At 30.1% G+C, this 24933-nt stretch overlaps 1 protein-coding gene across 1 annotated transcript in view; it reads right to left on the bottom strand.

Moving 5' to 3' along the window:
• Positions 1-24933, bottom strand: part of LOC108693946 (CUGBP Elav-like family member 2) — a 560873-nt gene that overhangs the window by 534946 nt on the left and 994 nt on the right. The window lies entirely within an intron of this gene.

Raw genomic sequence — 24933 nt, 5'->3', positions numbered from 1 at the left:
TTTAGATTATTGATAAAGATTAAATTTTTCTCTTCTTCTTTTGCTAATGTCATTTATTTATTATTTTATGTATCTATTATCTGTATCTGCTGTGTCAAAAATTTGCTACAATTTATACTTCTCAAAATCTATAAATATATATATTTACAAATAAAGATTAATCTAAACATTATCAACATTGCGAAAATATCTTATACAAAATTTAAAAATAAAATAAATTTTCATCCTCGAGTATGTAAATATTTCCTAGTTTTTATTTTATATAAGTTGTGTCACGGCATGTGGGAAATATGTACATCCGTTTTCCTTTGTGACCGAGAAAACAGTGAACTGTATAATAAAAGTATTGTCAAAGAAGCAGTAAATTCTGAAATATTTTGAACAAAATAAAACTGACGAAAATTCAACCCCTAGCAAAGATTAACTGAAGCTGATTCTATCCCATATACTAAGTAGCACGAACCTAATACGGAAGATCTAAAAATAATCTCCTTTTGTCCTCGAGCAGGTAAATATGCTCAGCCACTCAAGTTGTTGAAGATACCACATGTGATTTTTGCATGATAAAAATGCCGCCTTACTGCAACGTAAGTAGCAAAAGAGCTATTCAAATATTTAGAATTTAAAACAATAATATCATCTTATCAGTCCGATGTTGCATGTTAATCATGCATGTAATCAATGCTTTGAAAAATATAAGATCTATTTTTTAAATTCTACCAATTCCCTTTAATTATAATTAATTAAATTAAAAGTTTTTAATTTAAAAAATAAATTTAAATTTTTTAAACTTTAACCATATAAAGATTAAATATCTTATTTAATCAATAACTTTATCAATAACTTAAAAATAAAGTAAGTATGTATATATAGGTATATATTTTTTAGATTTATTACAGATTTTTTTTTTACTTTAATAAAATTTATAAAGTTATAAAATTAATAAATTTATAACGTTATAAAATTCTTTAGTTTTTATTTTTTTTTAACTTTAATCTCGTTTAAAAAATCTGTCCGTTTTTACAAATAGCACTTCATGACTAAAAATCCGTATTATCGTAAAATTTTGTTATACAAACTTTGTATCTGTAAAATTTTGCATTGGAAAAAAATTAAAATCTTAAAATCCAAAAATCAATAAAATTGAGAAACTAATTGAAGCGATGCTGTTATTGGCAATCGTATCAACGTGCTTTATCAGTGTCAACAGGCAATGGACACCGCGCAATGTCCCGTGCCAAAAAGCGTCGCGTTCGCTTAGAGACGATCCAGTTAATTAACAGTCTAGAATACCAAGTAATGACGCATTGGTAATCTTAGTCACGTTCTATAGTAATTTTCCGACATGTGCCTACGGAAGACATTCTGGCAAAGCCAATGCTATCTCGTTATTACATTGATCACCATGCATTGGCTTTAATTATATGAGCAGATCATTAGTCAACACGAAGGAATATTTATCGCTAGCTCTACTTTACAATCGTCCTTTGTTTTTCAAAGTTCTGAAGAGAACGTATCCCATGATAAGAAAATTCTAAAGGCTCACATACAGATATGCTTTGTATTGATATTAAACTGCTTAAAGATAGAATCTATTCTGATTGTGTTCTATATTTAATATTAATAATTTTAATTTTCTTTGTAATATAATTACAATTTAATAGTTTCCTTAAAATTCTCAAAATTTTAAAAAAAGTATCATTAAATTTGTTGAAATTTTTGTTGTATATAAGTACACTTTATGTATGTATTTGTATATATGTTACTAAAATATTCATTTTATATTTACAATATTCTACATATGTATGTAGAAATCAAACTAAAACTAGACATAATGTATTTGAAAAAAAAACAGAGAACTTTAATATTAAATTTATACTTGAATAATATCATTTATAATTATCATTTATATTATTTAATATTATCATTTACTTTGTCAATTTCTTGCTAAAACTACATAGCAAACAGCAACTATTGCTCATGTAACAGAAGATATCTATTTATACGAGCTCATGGTTTATGCTGAGAAGTGCTGGATAGGTACATTATCCTACACTATACCGCGTAAGCATGACGTCGTCATAGCTGTCTCGAATAACGTATCTAAAAGGGCAAATACGCGAGCGAGCCAATTAGAGGAATTAGCTTTGAATTGTCGGACGAAAGAGGCGTATAATTTAGGCAGGTTCGCGCATCATTCAATGATGTACTCCGAGACGACGGGAGACGAAGCAGTCGCCGGTTGAAAGGAACATGAGAAGGAAGGGGGTCGGAGGGGATAGGATGTTGCTGCCAGTATATCGTGCCACGGTGCAGTATGTTGCGCGTCTAGGGTAACACGTCGTGAATGTGACATACGGGGCTTTCAAGCCACCTAAGGCAACGAGCTCGCTTGCATGCTAATAAGCTTGCGGATAGCTGAATACCGGCTTTAGTTTGGGCATAATGGCAAGTCCATCTCGGGGGTATGTGTCACACACCCTCGTTCCCACCTTACCCTTTATGACTCACCAAACCCATCCTTTCCACGAACCACTGATATATCTAGTCGCAAAACATTTCGATGTTCCATTCTTGAAATCTAAAATCCCGACCGTCTTTGTGCATTTTAAAACTGCTTTTCTAATGTGGTTGCCGATTAACATTTTTTGCATACCATCAATAAATTTCAACGGTATGTTTCCACTGCTATCTGACTGAAAAGATATCGCCGATGATATCGCCTTACTTCGCTTAGTATGACGTTTAAGCAACAGGTGTACGCCGAAATAAGATTCGGAGAAAATTGTGCCTTATTGATCATCGAGATCACGCATTATGCGCATCATTAGTATTGTCTTTTTTCTTTGCTTTAATAAAATTGAGATCAATTTTTTTAACTTTTGAACACTAATAAGATTTTAATATGTATACCACATATATTCGAAAAATTAAATCTCAATTTAATGATAAATTCTTTAAGAATAAAAAACTATAAAACATTTTAAAATAAAATTGCGGATTAAACTTCGGAAGTTCAAATCAATCTAAGCTCCATTTTTCATTTATAAGTATTAAAATGTTTTAAAGTAGACTTTAAAATAGACAACATCTTTAAAATAGGAACGGATAAAACTAATTTAATTTTGATAATAATTTTCGCATTATTTACATATAGGAACAAGAGCTAGGTAATGATTTTTTTATATACATATAAAAAAGGATATACAAAAAAAGTAGTATGGTATTTATATATTCTTAAAAAATTTCCCAAAAAATTGATTTCAAATATGTTATGTATACGAAAATTTCGGTTATGCAATCGCATCTACACATGCAATATACATGTAACGTTACTAGCCTGGACTTATTCGCAGAACGAATCGTTTTGGTTTCTCTCGATACCAGAAAAGCCGAAACCATCCGAAACGATGATTGGTTCTGTCAGTGCAACTCGTAGTTATTTCTCGCAAACGGATTTCTTTCCGTATTTTTCAAACTGGAGCAGTGCATATGAAAGGCACTATCAACGTGGAATTACTCGGCATAACGAACTGAGAAATGAAGAGACCAAGAAAGTAAATAGAATTTTTTTTAAATCATTCTCTTTGCTATACACAAACACGCGCACATACACATAGAAAGAATGTGGGCAGAGAGAAATAGAAGAAAAACTGATAAATTAATACATAATACTGAAATATAGAATTAAAAATCTCTGAAATATTAAATATGTTACTTCATTAATTTAATTAACAATATTCTTTCTATTCAATATGAAAATAATTTGCTATTTAATTCTAAGATTTTTACAAAGCGTTCATCAAAATAATAATTAATAAATTCAAACGCACATACTGAAATATCTTACAGAAAGAACATGCATATTTCAAAAATTTGATATAGCTTTTTCTATAATTTAAAACATTTAATTCTAATATAAATTATAAATTTTTATTTTTTGGGAGGGTTTTATTAAATATCTTATAATAATCTTGTATTCACTTTTTTAAATTTTTAAATTAAAAAAAAATTTTTTAATTTTAATAAAATCTAATTAAATTTTAAAAAAAGTAACATTTTAATAATTTTCATAAATTAATTTATTTAAAAATATCTTCTTATTACAATGCTTGAATATATTTTATACTTTAAGTTTTTGTATAATCTAATCAGTAAAGAATATATTTCAGTACTGACAGTACTGAAATACTTCAGTACTGTCAGTACTGAAATATATAAATACAGACAGTACTTCACTTCTGTTTAAAAAGAATAAAACAAAATAAAAAAAAAACTATATTAGCTATACACACAACACTATGTCTTATTTTACGAAGATATAGTCTTCTTGTTATGTAATGAAAAATATTTCGCCTTCTCTCCGTATATCAGTGGTATTAAGAATGGATGCCGTTATTCGAAGAAAGCTTCCTAAAAGACGAGCTAGATCCATGATCAGTCCGGTCAGGGTCAACAGCAGCAGTTATTTGTCGCCGGGATATATCTCACGATTTTTTACCTTTTCTCTCGCCAATCGTTGTGCCGTCTTTCAACGCTTTAGCCGTAAGAATTGTCGTCTGCCGTAAATTTCGCTAAATCCCATGACCTTTTATTTATCGATACTTACGAGATCTCGGTTAACAATATTTTTCGTTTTGCTAATACGATTCTCGCAGCTTCCTAAATATCAAAGAACACCTCTTATAAATTCAGCCGAAGAGAAGATCCTTAATAACTCAACGTTTAAGTACATTCCATAGAATGGAACCATAAATCTTTCGAATATCTAAATGCGAAGAATTCATAATAGACGATATAGGTATATCTTTTTCGATGAATATAAACAACGCTAACCAAACCGAAACAAATCTGAAAGAATTACTTTGCATCAAGACCATGGCATGGATCTCTTGTAAAGATGTAATATGAATAAATAATAGAAAACTATATATTTAAGATATGACTGCTCCCCCTCTCCTTTAACGTTGCAAATGCTTTGCGACCAATCAGAAAAAAGAATTTTACAAATTAATCAATCCAAGAATCTTCAAAACATTTGCGTAAAATGGATCATATCTTTAATTATTATATATTAAATTAATGTAAAAATTTTCCTAAATTAACAATACAAGTTAAAAGATTTTCGTTTGCATTATTTCGTAATAGCCAGAGCAACGATATTTACGATACTCAATACTACATGTAATCGTTTTACAAACGAGAGCCAATCGCAAGTGAAACGTGTACTCGGATCAGAGCATTAGCATCATTAATCGTGACCACGTGGCCAGATATTTAGCTACATAATTAAACATAATGTTTCCAATACGTGCGCGCACGTATGGCCCGAGTAGATACAGGTTAACATTGAATTCTTTATAGGCAAACGGCGTCGTTAAGGGAATCGAACGACCCAAATCGGCCGATTCGTTTCCGTAATGAGTTTGTGGCGTGGTCCTCGCGTCCGTTATCGGGACACGTGTCGCCAGCACGCCACGCGGACCACCTATATCGTCGACGTTTTACCCGATAAATTTGGTATTCAGCAATTGGAGGATAAAGTCCAGCCGTGGGATGCTGTCTATTGCTACCAATCGAAAATACTTCTCGAATAACGCAGGGATTCGTGGAATCAGTAATATGCCAAAATTGAGTTTGAAACCGTATCTAATCCACAATTCGTCTGAGAGAATTAATATAGAACATTTAATACATATAGGGTGAGTCTAAAAACTGACTTAGCTTTCCAAATTAAGAAAAAAAAGTGAAGCAAAGAAAAATCTTTCACTATTTAATTTACCATTTTGTAATCATATTTTTTTAAACAAATCATTGATATAAAATTTAATTAATTTTTAAAATGTAATAATTTTTTCGAATAGAATCATATTCTTTTTAGCATAAATCATAATTATTTTCCGTATTGTAGTAGGGTACAAAAAATTTTTTTGTATATAAAAATTTTTTTATTTAATAATAATAAATATGTATATTTAAATTTAATATTATTTCAAATTGAAATAATATTTTAATATTATTTCAAAAAATAATATTAAAGAACGATGACTTATTGTAATCTAATGATCAACTTAATAATATTATGACAAACATAAAAGAGTGTATTAGAAAATATTTAGAATGTCACGGTGATATATTTGAATTGATAATAAATAATTTTATAATATCAATCAAAACATTAATTTGAATTTGAAATTGATATTTTTTAGGCTGTCTATCTTGCATACAAATATAAATCTTCCTCTTTTATCTTGTTTTGCACGGTCGTTAACTAATGCGCTTTAATGCATTTAGTCGATATTCTATATTTAAGAAACTATAAGATGTGAGCAACAAGAAGATTACTTTCGAGCCGTATGAAAGTAGGATAGAAGTGGAAAATTATCCGCCACAGACTTGAAAATTTGGAGAGCGTATAATAGAGCTCCATGGGAGAACCAAGTTTTACGGTCTACTTTATGGCAATTATGAGCTTAACATTACATGCAACGAACTAAGACGGAACGTCGGACGTCGCAAGTATTCACGTTCAACGAGCTTACAACGCGAAGTGCGCTAAATATCCCTCGTACTATGAGGCGCATTATCGCTGTCGACGTTTATTAAGGAAGAAACGCGACGGCGATGTGGCGTGCCGTAATTCCAGACAGGGCTAAGGGCGAGTAAACGATGAGTCGGTAAGGCGAAGGTAAAGTGAAAGGTGCGGAGAAAATAAGAAGACGAAAAGGATTGCCAACGATGAAAAAACTTCTAATTTGATTACATTGCTCAGATACAATCGACTGAAAACAACAATTAATTAATGAATTATCCACTCATAAAGCATGTAATTAAAACAAAATTGTTGTCTTTTATTAATTTATTAATTTTAGAACGCCTCTATCTGCGATATTAGCGCATGCGTGTTTTTCATGTAAATATTTAACTCTGATGACCAATAAAAAAGCGGTTATAAAATTTTTAAACATTTCTTTAAAAAATTATAAATAGGGAAAGTATTGAAATAAAAAGTAAGAAATTTTTAAAGAAAAACATTTATCAAATTTATCAATATTGTCTTAAAATCAACATTTGGAGCTCATTAATTGTTTTTCTGTACATTGCATACTTCGATATCGATGTTCCATCAAGGCTTTTGCTCTTAAATATCAGACTTTTGTTTTTCACGCTGTACATAATCTCAAGCTGTTACACGAGAATTACCTAGCACAAATGCGCCAGAAATGCAACGCCCTCGAAATTTTCCAGCTGCATCTACGGGTCACCATCTTGAGTTTCCTTTCGGCTGTCCTCGTTTGACTCAGTCATTATCAGTATGGCATAAACTTTCTCCTTCAATATCTCCTTATAAATTTACAAACAGGTCACGAATGTCAACTCCAATAATAAGAGACACGCCGAATATATTGTAATTGACACGTCGGATATATATCCCCGTGCAAATTAAACGCGGCCGCGTGCAAGGAAACTTAGTCAGAGACATTAATTCTCTTGTTAAGACACGCCGTGGAACATTGTGGAGATGAAATGAGAAGGTGGAGCACGGCTGAAGAGAGACCATTTCGGCTCGTATCCGTCGATAAAAACTTGAGAGTCGGAAGAACGGAAAAGGAAGAAAAGAGGAAATTACAGGAGGCGGAAGCGATCGGCGGTAGAGAAGTGGCGGCTCAGAAATACGAAAAGACTGCCTTGAGATCAACGCGTGCAAAAGGAAGAATCGAACATTGCTGTAACAGGAAGTAAGACGTGAAGGGAAAAATAAACGGTAGAAATGAGAAAATCAACGGAAGAACTCGTTGATTACCGTAAAGAGATTTGACCACAACGTTGACCATCCAAAATGAGATTGGATTGATATCTCATTGGATAATAAAAAAGTAGGTAAAAATAAAAGAATGAAAGTAGAGATAAAAAGACTCAGTGATAGATAAAACACAGTGACAACATAATGAAAACTTGTAAAAACTTGTAAGTGATACAAAACAATTATACATATTTCATAAAACTTATCTTTTTAAAGTACTGTTTTGTATGTTAATAATATAAATAATGTCAACAATAAATATGTTTTATTATAATAAAAAAAATATAATGCAAGAATATAACTAATCGAAATAATTAATTAAATTTATATGCGCTAGAGTTGGTTATCTATTTAAAAAATTTTTCATGATAATAATGCCTTTCATGTCAATAATGCTTTATCTTTTATTTGAAATTATTTTAAAAAATTATGTTTATAATAAAAGGAAAAAATATATATATTAGCTTTTATTTCTGATTTGAGCAATTTTTCAATAATTTCAATTTCGATCTCAAGAAAGAAATTATTATTATTATATTCTGTAATATAAAAGCAATATAATAAGCTAAATTGTTGTAAGTTTACTCTTACAGTAAATATGCTTATCAAAAAGTGAGACGAAAACAAAGAATAAGAAATAAAGATTGCAGCAAAAAGATTGACAAACGTGAGTAGCATTCGACTTATAACGCATTACTTTGTATTTTATCGTCTACAATACTGTAAGTATATAGTATCGGTGGGGAAAATAGGTGTAAAGTGCTTTTAACGTAATCACTTGCTCGTCGACCGAAGCTCCTAGCCGGCAACTTTCGAAAGTGAGATGCTATAGCGCGTGTCTGATGCGTACCTGGACCCTTACTACTTACGCCATGTCTGACCGTTTTGGTGGTTTCCACTTTCTCCTTTCGTTACTTCGCGCGCGCATTTCTCTCTCTCTCTCTCTCTCTCTCTCTCTCTCTCTCTCTCTCTCTTCTCTCTCTCTCTCTCTCTCTCTCTCTCTCTCTCTCTCTCTCTCTCTCTCTCACACTCTTTTTTGCCCTTTCCACTGAGTATCGAGCACGTTCGCTGGAGCAGCGACAAGCTTAGAGGAAACCATGCTTAAACCCATTAGTGGTATTGCCTCGTTTTAAAGCCGCATATAAGAAGACTCGACTTACATTGTTGCATTAGAATGGCTGAACCACTGATTAAATAAACATGATTAAAAATGTTAACCGAATTTCATACTGCTAACTATTTTCATCTATATATTTCGTGTATAATTCTTTATTGTTTCTCGTCAATTTTATTTGACGTTATTTTTGTGTAAAATAAAATTTTAACTATCTATTATTTTACAATAGTTTAGAGATATTGTATATATAAAAACAGTATACATATAACTTTTTGTTTATAGTGGGACAATATTTCATTTATAGTAGAATGATATTTGTTTTACAAAAAGAAAGTCAATTTGTCAATATTAAGAATATTGTTTAAGATCAAAGCCAAATTTGTAATTCTAAGTGTTGTTATTAAAATTCTTTACGGTATTTAAGATGTTTATTAGCATCATTATTATTAAACTGACTCTTAATTTAATATGTAATATTACAATCCCGTTTCAATTTAAGGGAAAACGTCAAGCTAATGAATTGAAAATTATTATAATTATCTTTTTGCGTGTAATTGTATTATTAAAAATAAAAAATTAAAAAAATGTCTAATACAAAAGTTTTATAATAAAATTACTTCTATTTATATCTATTGTATATCAATATTATTTAAAAAAAACATTACATTGCATTATATGTACCTATCTCATATCACAACATATATATTGCAATATATTTAAAAGATTCAAATTATTATCTATTACACTTCGTATACATTTATTATTTTTATTCTTTAATAAAACTTTGCAAACAAATTCTATAAATTGCTCCATCATTTTATGTCTTATTTATAAGCACTATTTGTAAATTTTTCGTGAACTGTACATCCCACCCATGAATAACAATATATCTCACCCCTATGAAACGTACAACAAAACTCTAAATGTTTTAAAAAGAGTCTTTTCTTTTTTTTTATATAAAAAATAAATATTCCGTATTTTTAATTCCTTTTATAGTAGCAGACAGTAAAAAATTTCTAGTAATACAATATATTTATCATCAATATAGCAAACAATACATATATGTCGCACCTATCGAAAACTTAATTTATCAAATATTGTTTACTATTGTTTACTATATTGAAAGTATACTGGTATATTATATAGAGAACCTATTACTGCCGTGCGCATATGCTACCCTCTTGTAGAACGAATAATCAATATCGTAGTCTGTAATACATTCGATTTGTTGTTATATATATTCGTTTCAGTAACGGATTTAATTGATAGTATTTACTTTTATTAATATTCTCTATTTATCCATAAATATTTTTTTTAATACTTTCGTAAGTAATCACGCTTACGATATTGCGCAAGTAAACTATGGAAGAGATATTTCACACACTGAACAAATATGAGAGTATTTGCCAATTTAGAACATAGAAGATCATAACATGTTGGCCACTGCAATCCAATTTACTCATACGATATGAAATTTACACTGTTTGCGAAGAAAAAGAAAATAAATCTATAAGTTTTTAAACTTGAAGAAATCAACATCATACAAAACAAACAACTAATGAGCGCAATAAATGAAATAAACTAAATACTTTAATACAAATATATTAAGAATTGTGAAGAAATAAAACGTTTTTTGTAGATAACAATTTATGAAACGAAGAAAAAAAGAAAAAAATTGCAATATATATACTTATTTTTATTAATAATAAAGAGTTCAATATATACATATACAGAATTCTGTTACAAGTTTTACATTGTAAGATTTATTTTTTACTTTCCTTATCTTTTATTATTTTTTTTTCTTTTTCTTCCAAATGTGATTATCGGCTTTGTCATGTACGTCCTGAAACGTTGAACATTACCACTGCACGTAAACTCATTTTCTGCGATCGAGGAAATCTCTCTCGTGCGCATGAAAGGGCAATGGGGCTAGTCACGTGAGGGAGAGGATCCTCAGGAGGCTCGACCTAGCTCTCCGAAATCCCGATGCAATGCCACGTGTCGCCGAGGGTGGGAGGATAACGATGAATTTTTGACTTCTCCATAGAAATCTTGGATCCGCGTCACGCCAGGTCAACAGAAATCCTTTTGCCCGCCCTCTCGAACGATCGTTTATACTACCTCACCGATTTTAGGCAGTGAACGGAGGTTGTCGGGGGACGGAGGGGAAAGAGATGAAACGAGCGGCAAAAGAGACGCGCGTTAGAGCGGGAGATCCCGGGGGGTGGCGGTGATGGTTACCGGCAACGAGAACGAGGGAACGGCATGGGGAGAGCACGGGGGAGCGGAGGTTAGCGGCAAATTGAATCTCGCGCAAGACGTGACCGCCCCCGGGAACACCGGCGCGTCTGTACGGTGAAAATCACGACACGACTGCGGGCCACAATACGTATTACTCACGCTTCGTGAAAGTCGTGGCATTAGGCAACGACGTATTTCTCGAGTGCCGCCATCGTCGCCGCGCAGACGACAAGATTTCCGACGTCAAGAGCTCCAACTACTTCGGGTTTTCATCTTCTCGCACGATGCGACGGTCGCGGATGCTCGCACACTAAAGACAAGGCTGATTTCACGATGGAAACAATCCTTGTTCGTAAGAACATTGAAGGGACTGCAACTGCCTTAAAGCGACTGTCAATTAATCGCGTTACTTATTTTCTGCAAGCACTCATTTTAAATAAATACTATTGAATTACAGAATTTGTTAAAAGAACTGTTACATATTTTATTCTTTGCAAGCTATAGTGATGATTTTAATATAGCGATATAACCATTCTTTAAAAGAAGTTAAAACATTTTTCAATGAATTCTTGTAAAAACATTTTTAATTTTGGTTTTATATAATTACTCATTAAATAAAGCTTAATTTCATGAGCTATCTATGAAAACCATAATTTGTCAAAAATCTAATGATAAATATGTTAGATAGATTAATAGAGCTATTATTTTATGTAATTTACAGTAAATAGAGAAAGTGATAACATCGAAGTAATAGCACACTTTTATTTTCTCTGAAAGAAAATCATGCGGCATTTGCTTCGGAAATTGAAGCTTTTGGTGTTTATGATAAAAGAGTGATGAAATGATTTTGCATTATACATAGAGTATATAAATATAGTATATAAAATCGTTACTATATGTGAGTTATATATGCTAGATGAAGAAAGTGGCATGAGAACAATGACGTACATCTCGACGTGTTATAGATGTCAACAACGTCACCGTCGTCATATCCACTACGACATCTGCAACGTTGCGTGACGTGAACGAGATTAGCAAGACGTGTCGCCAAGTACTCAAATTTTCATCCTTGTGGAGGCTTTAGGATTAATAAAAGGCTTTAGGATTAATAAAAGATATCAAATAAAGCGATAAGAAAATTGCAAGAAATTCTGAATCATATAAATAATTATTTTCTTGTAAATTGATAATATCGATATAGTAAAAACATGCATCTTTGCTATATACAACAATAATAGAATACTTTTAATAATATTAATAACATTAAAACAACATATAGTAGTAAAAATAATAATTAAAAATAATTTCAGATATACGAATTATATTATAAATATATTATAATATTTACGTTCAAAAATATATATATATGTATTATTAATATATTAAATTTTCATTAATTGATACCAATTTCTGATACGGGAATACTAAATATCCGTTTCGAACAGAAATATAATCAGTTAACAAAATTTTCGAGTATTCCTTATGAATTATCAATTTAATAAAATATCAGATGTTCTGTTATATTTAGTAAAATCTATATTATTTTCTTTATGAACTATATATCATAAAAAAATAATGTAGAACTATAGGTAACCGCATTTTATGATAATAATTTTTTATTAAAATCCATTTCGAACAGAAATATAAGCAATTAATAAAATTTATGTTTATATCTTATAAATCGATTTAATAAAATATCATTTACTTTTTATAAATCACTTATTTAATGAAATATTAGATGTTTTGTTATACCATATTTAATAAAATCTACATAAATAATCTTTAGTCTTTACAACTAAGATTACAATATAATAATGCAATAACTATTGTATTATAATTAAACTTAATGAAAACCAAATTTTGTTTTAATTTTGCCGTCATACAGGAGACAGATAAAATAATAGAAACATTTAAAAAGTACATTATTTCTCTTATAATATGAATAAAAGATTGGTCTACTATTTCCTTTTAATACAGATTTTATTCTTCTTGAAATACAATTATATAATGCTTGAATAGTCATCAATATAATATCGTACTATTCTTTTAATAGAACATTTTTCAATTTCTTGTATAAGTGATGTTATATAAGTGCTGAGAGAAGAAGGAAATTTGTTCTCATTCTATTTTCCAAAATTGCTCACTGTTCTTCAAAATTTTATTTTTCCTTGCGCAATTATCTGAATTAAATATCATCAAATCGTATACTGCTTTGAAAGGCAGAATGAGAAGAGAGCAAATTTTCTTTTCCAAATTTTTTTTTCTCTTAAACAATTAGAAAATATTTTGCTAGAAAAATGATAAAATATATTGCATTAATGATTATTTGATCATTGTATGATTAAATATTATCAAATATAATATTGGATTGTCCGGAAAGTTCGTGCCGATGTTGAAGGAAAATTGAAACGCAGAAGATTTAAATTTTAGTCTATATATTTATTAAACTATATAGGTTAGTCGGCACGAACTTTCCGGACAACCCAATAATATAACCATCCGGTTAATAAGAATTAATATTTAATATTAAAATCAAAAAATTATTTTTAATTTTATTAATCAAACATTTAATTAAAATTATTTTACTTAACATGTGTTATCAAATTCTTTCTTCTGTATATTCTTATTAGAATAATATTATACTTAATTTATTATAATGCTTAATTACTATTTCACTCAACATTTTGTAATTATTACCAAACTCTTTCTTTTAGTGATAGAAAGTCTGCATTAAAGCTAAATAGGCTAATATTTTATTAATAAAATAATTACTAAAATAATTATTCCATTTATATTATAAGACTTCAAAAAAATCAAACAATTATTTAGACTGCTTAAAACAAGTTATATGAAAAAATGTTTACTGGCTTTGTAATATGAAATATTCATATAAAATTAATTGAGTAAAACTTATTATCGTTTGACGTAAATATTCATTATTGACGTATTAATTAAGTTGGGTTAAAGAAATTGAAAAAAAAAAAACATTCTGAGATTTTCATCCAAATAAATATATTCAATATTTTATTTACTTGTCACTTTGAAATCCTTCTTTTCAGGAATATTTATGTAACATGTAAATATCATGTAATATCTGTCATTTTTCAATTTTTCATTGACATATACATATATGTTTCATCATATGTATAGATTATTGACTATCAATAATTTTATATTAAATTTCTAATGGAAGCAATAAAAAAATAGAGTCTTGTTCATGTACGCAGCGTACAAGGATTACATTTTGATACGTACTTTCTCGTATATGAACGTCGAATAAATTACATGCCTTCCGGTGACGTCCATCCGAATGAGACAGGACGTACTTGCAACGTGGACGATTTTTCCTCCAATTTTATTAAGCGCGTACCTACGCAATCGGAGCAACTCGTGCGGGTGCACTGCGGGATTTGCACGTAAAACGTCGGGTACCCCGCGGGCTCTACTACGCCCGGATGAATGGAAAATTAAAAACGCCAATCAGGTGGCGGAATCCAGCCTGGAGCAATGCCGTCAGTAGTGTCACTCGAAAGGCACGAAAATAAATTTTTCCTCGTTGCCTATACTCGCGCGATGGACAAATAATAAAACTTATATAAATTTGTATTAAGTAACTTATATTAATATGTTGCAAATAAAACAAAGTATGTGGTAAGTGTTCATAATTATTAAAAAAAACAGAGTTAAATTGGAAAACAAAAAATGATTTAAATTGTAATATTAGTAATATTTTATTTAATAATAGTAATATTTTCCCGTTACATCTAACGGGAAAAACGCCACGAACTTTTTCCCACACTTAATATTATAACAGCAAATATAAAAAATTTTTATTCTTTTGAGTGAAATTAATAATTGATAATTATTACAATTGCAATACTCGATCAAAATTCAATAGAAATATGAAGTCCGTGATATTATTCAATTTAATATTGTATAATGAATTTGTACCATACTTTAATGACGTTAGAAAGATAATCATTAAATCTTATAATAAAAAAAATATTAAATTATACAACTGATACTGGATAAAAGATGATAAAAGACGATAGATAAAAATGAGTAACAACATTATCAACATCTTTATTGTGGCAACCTAAATCAATTCACTTATGCAAACATCGATCAATAAGTCTATCGCGTAAACTTCATGCATTAATAATGAACATCTTCAACCAATGTGCATTGATGTAACTTGCTGGAATATCTGAAGCGAGTATATCACCCCAAACAGATCTCTGCTGTTCGTTATCACGTCCGCCCTTCCGATCCGCCTACTTATCAAGACTTGCCTAAATGCAGGAACCACCCTAACAATTAAAACGTGCAAGCAACGCGTCACGCGATCTCCTTGCAACACCTCTGTTTAAATTAATTACAAAACAAGCCTACGGAGTTCTATGTGTTGTGCGCATTCGTGGACATCGTGTTGCATTCGCGATCACATTCTGAATATATTCTGAATTACTATGCAAGACATGATTTACATGAGTAACAAATCATTAAACGATTTCTCATTATTCCTGTGCGGATTAGCCTTCGTCACGTATGTTTCTTATTAACAAACAAGGAATTATCGTTTAACATTTTATTGCTTTTACTATTAACTGTAATTATTGTGATATATATATATTAATTATTTAATAACACAACTACATTAAGAATATTATTATTATTAATTATGTTATTATTAATCATTATTATTATCACGTTTCAATGGATTCCACATATCACATTCGAATGTTAGTTACATAAAAATATATAAAAACAGAGAATATATGGAGGGGAGGGGGCGGGGTCAGAGAGTTTAATAATCAATAACAACTCATTGTGACATATCAAAGTGCTTACCAAATGGATTGACACGGCGTGTCAACGTCAATGCATAACGTATGCACATCGATCGCATAAGATCAATATGGTCTCCGTTCTAGTTTCATCGAGATTAAATCGTACCAATCGCGTTTTTCCAGGAATATTAATACTGTGACCTCTTTCCGCCAATTTTTTGTCAGCTCAGGAATTACTTTACCATAAAAAAATTGAGGAATTGTACAATTTCAATCCAATTTCTTACAGATATTGATGAAATATAGAGAGTCTGACCTGATAAAAAAATGATTAGAAATCGGATGTAATAAAAATAAAAATCGCAATTTTTCGATCTGCAAATAGACTGTGTTTTATCATGTGACATGTTAGTCCTACACTGAGAAAAAAATATAGTTAATTTTATTAAATATTTAGTTCAATATTGCCAACTAAATATTTACTTATAGTAAGTAAATACTTGTTCAATAAAAAAAAATGATTGTTAAATCAAATTAACATTTTTTGTATCAAATAAATATATCTTTATATTTAATAAATATTTGGCAGTATTCAATATTTATTAAAATTGACTATATTTTTTTTCAGTGTACTACTAAAATAAAAAATGATATATAAAAAATATATAAATTCATTGCGTGTGTCTTTAGATATTAAATTAAAAAATTTCAAAGAAATTTGACATGTATATTATATAAAAATTCTGCGTTTTATTATAGATCTAGTTTTTGTGGAAAAGTGTAAGATGTCACTTCGACCAATTGAAAAATAAAATGTTTATTTACATTTGATCCATTTTCGATTTTCAAATCTTGATAGTAAAGCAATCGCAGGGCGACATACAGCAAGTGCTTTTCTAGAATGGCGAACAATACAAAATGCTCGATTTGATTTTACCGGGGATTTACATGAAAGGATCGCGCCGAAAAGAGAATATGGTAGCGCTTGGTTGCTTGAAACTCGCTAATCTTGTTACAGCGACGCGCGGCGATGCATCGAGATACCATTTCTGAAGATTGCAATTCAATACTACACTCTCGTCGTACCGGTATCCGTGCAGTTATCGTTATTGTGACTCACGATATCGCTGAATCTTGACGTTATCCAAGGCGCGCGCGCGTTCTGAACTTCCCGTAATCATCTAAAACTCCAGCATCGTATAAAGAAACGGGATCGTTAATCTACTTCTTTATCGTATACTCCGCAAATAGGCTGGCCATGTGAATTAAAGTGTTCAGAGCCGCCATGATATGTAATTATCGTAAAGTCATATTTGTTGTTATAATTATCGAATAAATTTATTAATATACTGCTTAAGTAATAAAAAAAAATTATAAACTAATACAAATATATATAATAATTGATTGCAATTATCTAATTTTAATAATTTATGGAAGAAAGGAATAATTATTTAATAATTAATAAACCATAATTAATAAAATACCAGTAATAAATAAATTTCAGTAATGGAAAGATAAAGACATTAAAATACAAATAAAATATTAAATTGGTCTAAATTTATTTTTGTAATTAACACTTGTATTCACATTATTAATTTTCCTATTATTAATTATCAGCTTTAGTTTATTATTATTTATTAGTATTATTTATTAGGGATAGATATTATAGAAGTTGCGATTTAATCTTTGTATAATAGTTGCAAATATGACATACGACGAATGTAAATGAACGTAAAATGTTCTACAACATAACTTTTATGAAGATGTAAAAATTCAAAGTAAAATTGCATTATTATCAACTATATAAAATGATATAAAATTAACATCAGACCTGACCTTTTTAAGTGTTGTACCTGACTTTTTAAAGCACACACAAAACGAGACGAAACTTGTTAAATTTTTGTTTATATTACTCATTTCATATTTATTTCTTACTTTGTTACTAAACGTTGTTTAATATTAATTAGTAATATAAAATATGAGATACAATTTAGGCGACCGGCATTTAATAACTTTTCCCTAAATAATCGTTTATATAATTCGCGTTCTTATCATTTCAATAGATTAAAATTACTTCTTACAAATAATATAATTTATTAAAATTAGAGATAACATTATAATAATTTTTTCAATATTTTTTAACAATTTTTTATAATATGCGACACAAAAAATTCTATATAGAATTAGTTTTAGTTAAAGAAATTTTGAAATATTATAGACAGATAAATTTGACTGATTACAATTTGACTCTATAGGTACAAGCATTACCTTGTCCTTAGACTACTACTCCAAGATTACCCTTAGATATGGACAAATTGATCACGCTGTGCAAACGAGAACGTATTCGCACTCGAGCGGCATTAATTACGCATGCACGCAAGTTGAGCGCGTAGCTACATAGCGAATCACCTGGCGTTACCGATACCCTCAAGCGCTAATCACCGGAATAATCTCGTATTTATATCCGGATTAGGCATACATTATTGTATTTTGCACAACTGATCGAGCTGTATTTATTTATCATCTAAGCTAAAAAATAGTTTTCCATGAAATTAATAAAATTTTCAAATTATATAACCAATATTTACAAATTATGTAACTAAAATAACCAAATATTTTCACTTTAAATAAATATTAAATAAATATTATATAATTCGTATTTATTTTATTAATTTAATATTTATAATATTTAATTGTAATACTTTTTATATATTAGATATTAATACAAGATGTTTAATGTAATTTTAAATAATGTAGATACTAAATAAATTAAATAATGTTAAATGCAAATATGTAACTTTGATATTGATTGATGATCTATGATCAAATTAATCTATCGAAATATTAACTGTGTAACAAATTCACCAAAAGAATAATTAGAGTTTCTCACAAGCTAATGTATTTTTTTCTATGCTGTTATCACGTTATACAAAAAAAAGGTATCGAAAATAGCTTGATTGCGGACCAAAAACAAATTGACTTTTTGTAAAATGTATCCTATTCTGTATGTATGATAGATGGAATAGTATTTAAACTAAAACCAATTATGTGTTTAAGACTGCAAAAAACGATCGCTGGCTGTCAGGGATACAATGTGATTATATATATTGACTCTTATTCTCCGTAGACTTTCATCCGTAAGACGAAGCAGACGGCACGAACATCATTCATAAGTTATGGGATTCAGTCGATTAAATTGTCTCCCGCAATTAGAAAAAGGAGTTTCCGGTAGGATACAAAATTCCACGATGTAACGCTGCGGCACGGAAGCCCCTACATGTCTCGACGGTTCACCGAGTATAGTGAACCGACCAAAATCGATTCGTATCCACTGAATTAATTACGTGCCCATTTTCTATCTTCGTATTGAAACCCCCTCCTCCATACCTCCCTACTACACCATTTCCACGTTCATCGATCCACAAATCGAGTGCGCGGAAATAAGGAGAATTGACATCCTTCTTAGTCTGAAAGATTACGTAGAAACCAAATGGACGGCACATGTCGCGCGTTAGATAACTGTGGGCGATCAATATCAAATTTGACAGATTTTCATAGATTATTAAAATACATATTCAATTATCTATTTAAACAATTAGGAACAGTTCCTAAAAGACATTGTCTCGACATTGATACTAAAATATTTTCTAAATTTGCGTTATCATGAAAGAAGTGTAATTACAAATTAATTAAATTAAAAAACATTTACATAGAAAGATTAGAAAATCTAAAAATTATCAATCAAAAGATATAAAAAAGAATAATAAAATAAAACAAGTATTTTTATTGTTTATACGAAAACTTTTGAAAACTTTCTACGTGATATATTGTAACATACAATCGAGTAAAAATAATCTCTGTATAATATTGTATATAATAATGAAAAAAATGTACAGAGTCAGATATTTTAAAAACATCATGCATCATTTTTCTTACTAATTTTTTTCAATTAATCTCTCATTATATGTATATATCATAATATGTAAATTAATAATAATAATGTTATTACGATACAGACACATTCAAGTACTTCGGCAAATATATTTATGTTAGCTGTTGTACATAATATTATATAGTATATACATAATAGGTTACTAGCTAACGTATTTCCAAGTATAATATTTGATGGTCGACGTAATAACATTATTATTATTAATGTATATGTATTATTATCCATGGAAGGAGAAAACAATTACTTAATTTAGAATCGCACATTATACCTGCACCATTGTCAAAATGGATATATTATAGCGAGAGTAGTTGAAAATAATTGAGACACTGGCGCGAACAAAGATTTGGAGCACGCCTTGGAGCGCGTCCAAGAGAAGCAAGCGTCTCGTTTGTCTTCGCGATGGCTCTCATAACGCTCATCGCGCTTTGACTTGCCGCTTTTCGGAAGACAGCCATCGAAGCAACACGATCCCCCGCATCACTCGAACTGAAAGTTATTTATGGATCTGCATACGGCGAACATCATATCTCGTCGAAATACAACAATATCGCATGGCTGAGCGCGTACCCGCGAATTATTCGAGGTTGCTATTTCGCCCCCATTCCTTGATAGAAGGGGTAACGGACCTAGCTCGCCAAGTTATAATAGTAATTCCATTAAATCGCGCGAGCCATTACCCGAACGCATTACATTACTGCGATAATTATACTACGCTTGCTCTCAAGTAAATAACGTGACGTGTACCATTCGTATGACCAAACAAGCTTTACATTATACCGACCTTATTTAGAAAATATTAATATGAAATGTACATTAAAACAATGAAAATAAGACGCTTTCTCTTCCATTTATAATTATTTCTCAGTTTCATCGAATTTAACAGTTCAACAAAAACATTGGTAAATTTTTCGCTGAATCTAAGTATAAACTTAGCATATGAATACTCACATTATACACAATTAAACAATACAATACATGAATGCATGTATTTACACTACATATAGCTACTCCTTTATTGAACATATTATTTTATAGGAATTAGCAGAGTGCCGTAAATAAACGCATGGCAACATAATGTGAAAATAACTGTTGACAAAGCAACGTTTGAATTTCTGTATTGTCTGCATTTCTCTATATACATACGTATATATTGTTCTTTCGAAAGATTAAAAATTTCGAAACTTTATTCTAAGTCAAACTTACTTGCTACATTTATTTTATGAGTATGAATATAGACACGCAACATCTTTCAATATCGTATAAAAGCTTTTGTCTTTATATAAAAATTGCAATACAGTAAGAATCAAAGCAATCAAATAGGTAAAATAAATAATAATAGTCACTTTATATAGATACATTTATAATAGATACATTTATAATGTAAAATGTAGATCAATGACATATGTAAAAAACTTGCAGTAGCAATTATTAGTCTCTCCAATAAATTATTGCAACGTTTTAGAACTGCAATATCAGTAATTGAATCATTTTAATAAGTAATTTTAAGTTATTTATCTATTTATTTTAGAAAAATAAAAATCTATTAATTTAATGATGTAAAACTAAAGTTGATAATATTAATTATTTATTGTTAACAGTAATTACTATTGAAATATAAACATTGATCTGATGTGAATCAAATATTAGTGCAGCATTAAAAACAAATGTATTAAAGAGAATTTTTAATTAAAGATTATTAAACCAGAGAAATTTTAGCAAAGAGATCTTTGAAATACATAGATAAAAATAATTAGAGTAATAGTTAGACGAATGCATACAAGCGGTGCAGGCGTAGAGATGGAAACACGAAATGGTAGGGGAATCATATTTTCGTGGCATAGGTAGCAACCGCGGTAATTAGAGTCGGGCTTCAAATAAGATTACACAGTTCCGACAGAACGTTATCGGTCGGTCGTTGCTTTAAACTTCCAGCATGGTGGATACCAGCGCCAAGCGCCATAATTATTAAACGCATATGCAACTGATCTCCAGAACAATGATATTTGCGAAATCAGGATCAGAGATATACAATATTTGCTACTGTATTTATTTACGAATTAAAATGAGACAATAAAATAGTTTTATAGCAAATAAAAATTAACTTCCAATGCTTGATTAACAAAACATATATATTTCCAGCTTTAGAAAAGAATTCATTGCATGGCAGAAATAAAATTATACATCTTAAATTTATTACATAGACAGCTTCTTATTAGCGCTAATTAAAGTAATTATTATTAATTGATATATAATAAGTCAAATGTAATTAAAGTTGGAATTCATAAACTTCTAAAGAAATTTCTATATAAGATTTGTATATTTATTTAGTGTAACGAGTATAGATTTTCGATATTTTCGAATGTCAATTGATGTCAGTTTTAGGACGTATCAGTTCCCAAACATAGTTAATCGTACTTTATGAAGGCAACTATGTACCTCTAATCTGCACAAATACACTTAAGAGATAGCCGTAAATATGGTGGGAGCTAACCATAAACTCTGACCATGGAATTACGGATTCATGGGCTCATGGGTTTACAGCTTCACTTAACTCTCCCACAGTGGTAGAACGTGAGGCTTTATAGTTACTGTAGATTTATAGTGTGTATTCGTCCTAAGTCTTACTAGTTAGTAGAAACGAGGTGTTCCAACGTGTCCTTCCGATGATATGAAACACACCATTAATGTGCGACTTCAAAAATAGCGCAAATGTAAATGTTAGAATTAAAAGAACTATTAAAATAATCAAAATGACTGATCTGTAATTTTTTAATTAAATTTATAAAATATAGTAAATTTTTTGAGATTTTTTTATGACTTTTATTATAATGTAAACGATTAAGTTAATTAATTTACTTTCTTTTTTTATTTCTTTTTCACAAATAAAAGATAGATAATAATAAAAGGTAGAATAAATAATCAAATTATCTAGCATTTAATAAATAAATCTATAATTTCAGAAACTTTAAAACTTTGATTTTCTATCTAAACGTGTATATTTGTAGTATATTTATAGTATATACTTGAACCGATTTTTAATCAATATTATTATACTTTTACTGTAATAATTCTTTTACTTTTTTGCCAGTTCTAGGAAGAATAAAAAATCAGTCAAGTTAAGATATAATTAATGTAGACTTATAAAGTTAAACTCTTGAACCTGTCACCAGTTTAACTCTATTTACGCATATGCTGCCATTTTTGCCATGTTACGCAAAAGAGACTTAAAACCACTGCGGTCGTTTCTTAAGGCGCAAGAGGCACTCTTGCCATCTGCTTCCATTTACATTTGCAGCTACAAAGGAAACTACTCTGGGACGAATAAAACGCGTCGTACCTGGCTACCGTCCAGTTTACTACTCCGGTTTTAGGTGGGCCGTAAACGCGAAAAGCTTTTTTCGTGGGATTTGAAAGCGCCGCTTTTTCATAGTGTTCGGTTGATGGTAGGTCCGATAAATTCGAACTTCGTAACATATAATGCAAAATTATGTGTAAACTCGCTCAGCATCGAGATCGCTTGTCATAACTAATAACGAGAAACGACGTGTATTCGGGCTATAAACGTCAATCGTTTTATTGACGTGCTCTGCATCGCCGTATCTAGCATCCGACAGTAGCGATATCTATCCGACAGTAGCGATATTTCTCCGGCATCATCGTCAACCGATTTTCATTGCCGCCATTGAAAAAGATAGCGTTCGTGTATCATTACAATGAAATCTGATGCACGCAAGATAATAATGCCAAGTCCTTTATAGCTGTGCAGAGATACATCGATCATGTCAGCACAATTGTAATCCAACGCAAGTCTCTAACGTGCAAATAAATTCTGAAGCTGTATTGATGTCGATATATATTTATACTTCCGAGTTCAGAGACGGTCTTCTTTTCCTTCAAACTTTCATAGCGTAACCTTTTCATCGTCGATCACGGAATTGCTCCCAACCTCAGAGGAAGTTTTAACCGACTTAACTTCAACATCGAGATCAGTAGGCAAGAGGTAATAACGTAAAACGGCATGTATTCGATCCATAAATGTCGGGTAATGGTAAGTCAGACTATAAGTTCGTCTGGCATCCATTCTAACGAGGCTTACGTGGCCTAAGCCCAGTTCTATTGATGCGGAGTTCAAGGGCGTATTTGCATTTCCTTGGAACTTACCATAGCCTAGCCTGGTTGCCAACGTGAATCAATTTCAAACCGTCACTTCGAGACGCTAGTCAAAGTTATCGATCGGACAGCTCGATAGAAAAGGAAGAAAAACAAACATTCGATAAAGGAAAATATATAAAGAGAGAGAGAGAGAGAGAGAGAGAGAGAGAGAGAGAGAGAGAGAGAAAGAGAGAGAGAGAAAGGGAGAGAGAGAGAAAATAAAGGAAAAGAAAAAAGAGAGAAAAAGAAAAACAATTTGAATTGCTCATATAACTGTTATGCTTCTAGAGAAGCAATAGTACTCATCAGAGGATTTGTAGCAAAGACAAACGCAAAAGAGAAACGCAACAAACATAACATATAATACAATATAAATGAGACAAATTTAAACATTTATTAATCTTACAAATCATTACAGTTGACTTAATATTGACAGTTTTATGATAATCTTGTAGAAACTTCGAAATAATAATTTAACAAAATTATACCAAGACATAACTTCACATTATAGTGAAAAAAAATTGCACAAAATTGTAAAAATCAAGAGAATTAATCAACATCAGCAATGTTCTCATGAATATGGAAACTATATTTAATAAGTCAATTTTTTATAATTAAACATTATATGATTTAATAACTATTTTCAACATCTACTTAAAAACATCTACTCAAGAAAAATTCAAAATGACTTTATTTTGAAATCACATCATGAAAGTCGAAATAATTTTATTACAAAATTTATTTCTTGTTATAAATCAAAATAAAGTCATTTTTTTATTGATTTTTATGTGTTCCTTGGGTATTAAATATTACAGTAAAAAAGTGTTTCTCGCAGTAAATATTTTTGCGAGTGTGTGTGTGTATATATATATATATA

Source organism: Atta colombica, unplaced genomic scaffold (genome assembly GCF_001594045.1).
Source record: "Atta colombica isolate Treedump-2 unplaced genomic scaffold, Acol1.0 scaffold111, whole genome shotgun sequence".
Taxonomy (NCBI): domain Eukaryota; kingdom Metazoa; phylum Arthropoda; class Insecta; order Hymenoptera; family Formicidae; genus Atta; species Atta colombica.
This window is presented reverse-complemented; position numbering and strand designations above follow the sequence as displayed.